A 4,168-nucleotide genomic window follows, 5' to 3' on the forward strand; every position below is an offset into this window, starting at 1 on the left:
AAGAGGAGGGGGGAGACGAAATTTGTTATAATGTATGCTGTCTGAAAGCCACTGTAAGCGTGAACAATCAATTAAGACCTGAAATGGTTTATCAAATCTTTCCAATGATTGCTAAGATAGAATCCATCTTCTCGGTTGAAATTGTCTCTGTGCTTGTATATGTGGATAGCCTCATGAACGAATCTCTCATGGAAGCCAGATGGCTTACAAAGAACCTCTGTCTTGGAAAAGTCAATGGCATGTGAGCCTACTGAATTAGAACAATGATCTGCCACGGCCGAGGTGTTGGTCCTACCGTGTTTAAGGTCTGCTTTGTGTTCACGAATGCGGTCCGAGACATGGCGTTTGGTTTCTCCAATGTAACTACTACCACAGAGGCAACTTAGTTTGTAGACACCAGGGTATTGTATGTCCGGAAGCACATCTTTTACAGACGGAACCAGATCACGGATTTTATGTAATGTGTTGAAACGGACCTGGATCTTGTGTTTATTCAAGATTTTGGAGATCTTTTTTGTGATCCCAGCAATGTAGGGTAAAGTGATGGTTTTGAAAGGCTCCTCAAGAGGGTTCTTCTTCATGGTTTGAGTGATAGCTTTGCGGATTATATAGTCGGAGTAACCATTAGCCCTAAGAGCTTGGTGTACGTGCTTGAGTTCACTGCTTATGTGTTCCTGGTCGGATATGCATTGGGCTCTATGATACAGAGTCTTGATGAGAGAATTCTTCTGTGATGGATGGTGGTGGGAATCCGGTTTCAGATAAGCATCCGTATGATTAGCTTTCCTGTAGACAGAGTGGCTCATTGAACCATCAGGTCTCTTTTTAATTAGGACATCCAAAAAAGGTATCTTGCCATCTATTTCGACTTCCATGGTAAATCTGATGGCTGGGTGTATGGAATTGATGTGGTCGAAGAATTGGTCTAGAGCAGGCCGGCCATGTGGCCAGATGACAAAAGTGTCATCCACGTACCTCTTCCATAAGGTTGGGCGCAGAGTGGCAGTCTGGATGGCGTCAGTCTCAAATTTCTCCATGAAAATGTTAGCTATAACTGGAGAAAGGGGGGAGCCCATTGGGGTGCCCTCAGTTTGTTTGTAGAAAGTTCCATTCCAAGTGAAGTATGTATTGGTTAAACAATGTCTCACCAGGGGGGGTACCTCAGTGTTTAGTCCTTGATGAACTAAGTCTTCAATGATTGCAATGGTGTCAGGTACAGGAACCTTGGTGAATAAGGAAACTATATCAAAACTGACAAGCAGGTCGTCTGGGGACAGGGAAATACCCTTGATTGTCGATACCAGGTGAGTAGAATTTTGTACCGCAGAGGTGGTCTTTCCAGTGAAAGGATGCAGGATTTCAGACAAAAAACGAGCTAGTTTGTAGGTGGGGGAGCCGATAGTAGAGACTATGGGACGAAGGGGTGTATCTACTTTATGTATTTTTGGTAAGCCGTATAATCTTGGTGGCCTGGCAGCAGAAGGTTTCAACGAAAACTGTTTAGATTGATCAATTAATGCGGTTGAATCAGAAATTATTTTGTTGGTTTGTGTGACGAGGTTGTTGGTGGGATCTCTTTTTATTTTTGTATAACTACCATCGTCGAGTAATTCTTTAATTTTGTTGTTGTATTCTATTTTATCCATGATGACAGTAGCATTGCCTTTGTCAGCTGAGAGGACTACAATATCATTCCTCTTTTTTAATTTATATAATTCAAAACGCTCATCTTTGCTGAGGTTGCTAGCGCACTAACCGCTAGACTACCGCCACACACGTTACACACACACGCACAGTACACACACACGGTGCACACACAGTGTACACACACACGGTACACACACACACAATACACACACACAGTACACACACACACACAGTACACACGCACAGTACACACACACACAGTACACACACACACAGTACACACACACACGGTACACACACACACAATACACACACGTTACACACACACAGTACACACACAGTACACACACACACAGTACACACACACAGTACACACACACACACAGTACACACACACAGTACACACACGCACAGTACCCACACGCACGGGACACACACACGGTGCACACACACGCACGGTGCACACACACGCACAGTACACACACACACAGTACATACACACAGTACACACACAGTACACACACACGCACAGTACACACACACACACAGTACACACACACACAGTACACACACAGACGGTACACACACGTTACACACACACACGCACAGTACACCCACACGCACAGTACACACACACAGTACACACACAAATGCACAGTACACACACGCACAGTACACACACACACACGCACGGTACACACACGCACGTTACACACACACATGCACGTTACACGCACACGCACGGTACACACACATGCACGGTACACACACACTCACGGTACACACACGCACGGTACACACGCACACATACGCACACGCACGGCACGCACACACACACATGGTACACACACGCACGGTACACACACACACTGTACACATACACACGGCACACACACACACGCACGGTACTCACACACACTCACAGTACACACACACAGTACACACACACAGTACACACACACGGTACACACACACGCACAGTAGACACACACAGTACACACACACACGCACAGTACACATACACGCAGTATATACACACACAAACGCACAGTACACACACGCACAGTACACACACAGTACACACACACACGCACGGTACACACACGCACGTTACACACACACACACGCACGGCACGCACACACACGCATGGTACACACACGCACGGTACACACACACTGTACACACACACACACGCACGGCACACACACACACGCACGGTACTCACACACACTCACAGTACACACACACAGTACACACACACACGGTACACACACACATGCACGTTACACGCACGGTACACACACACACGCACGGTACACACACACTCACGGTACACACACGCACGGTACACACGCACACATACACACACGCACGGCACGCACACACACGCATGGTACACACACGCACGGTACACACACACACACTGTACACACACACACACGCACAGCACACACACACACGCACGGTACTCACACACACTCACAGTACACACACACACAGTACACACACACGGTACACACACACACGGTACACACACACGCACAGTAGACACACACAGTACACACACGCACAGTACACACACACAGCACCTGCCCCGAGCACCTTAACAGACTGTTGGGGCAGGTGCTGTTAGCGAGCACCTGCCCTGACAACCTTAACAGACTGTTGGGGCAGGTGCTGTTAGCGGGCACCTGCCCCGAGCACCTTAACAGACTGTTGGGGCAGGCGCTGTTAGCGGGCACCTGCCCCGAGCACCTGAACAGACTGTCGGGGCAGGTGCTGTTAGCGAGCACCTGTGCAGGCCAGCACGGCTTGGTGAATGAGCTATTGTGTGTGTGTGCGAACTTGAGAGGGTGGGTAGGTGGTTTTGTGAGTGATTGATTTGTATAAATAAATATTCTGATGAATTTGCAACTTGGTATCTGAATTCAATATTTGGACGGCAGAACGTGTATTTACATTCGTATTCATGTGTGTCATGTATGAAGTGTATTTGTTGGGGTGTGTGTGTGCGCACCTTCTACCAACAGTCTGTTCAGAAGGGTGCGCGAGGCGCGTGCTAGTGGTTCGTGTGCTGGGCTCCTCTCTGATTCGTGCGCCAAGGAGCACGTGACGTGCCGTGCCGTCAGCCAAATAGCCGCGTTCTTGCGACGCTCAAGATTCCCGAAGAATGACCTCGTACGAGAAGATTGCACAGAAAGACATTGACATGGTGAGTGGAGTGAGTGTTGCTGTGTGTGTGTAGATTCCCGTGTGGGGAGTCGGCAGGATTAGCGCGAATTTATATTCCAGTTGTTGAGTTGTTTGTTTAAGTCATGGGCCTCCTCTACATCCAATCAGACTCAAAACGATTACAGCATCTGATTCAACGTGTTAAAACATTACCAATGTGGAGACCTCCCCTTGAAGGCATCAGCATAGGGGAGACAAAGGTGGCCAGGCGCGGTGTGCCGTGCTGGTCTTCAGCACAGCTCTGGCCCAAGGCTACCAGGCGGGGATCTTCGTCTCTGCAGCTGTACG

Source organism: Petromyzon marinus, unplaced genomic scaffold, assembly GCF_048934315.1.
Source record: "Petromyzon marinus isolate PM22_M1 ecotype Great Lakes invasive population unplaced genomic scaffold, UKy_Petmar_22M1.pri1.0 PM_G_Scaffold_24, whole genome shotgun sequence".
NCBI lineage: Eukaryota > Metazoa > Chordata > Hyperoartia > Petromyzontiformes > Petromyzontidae > Petromyzon > Petromyzon marinus.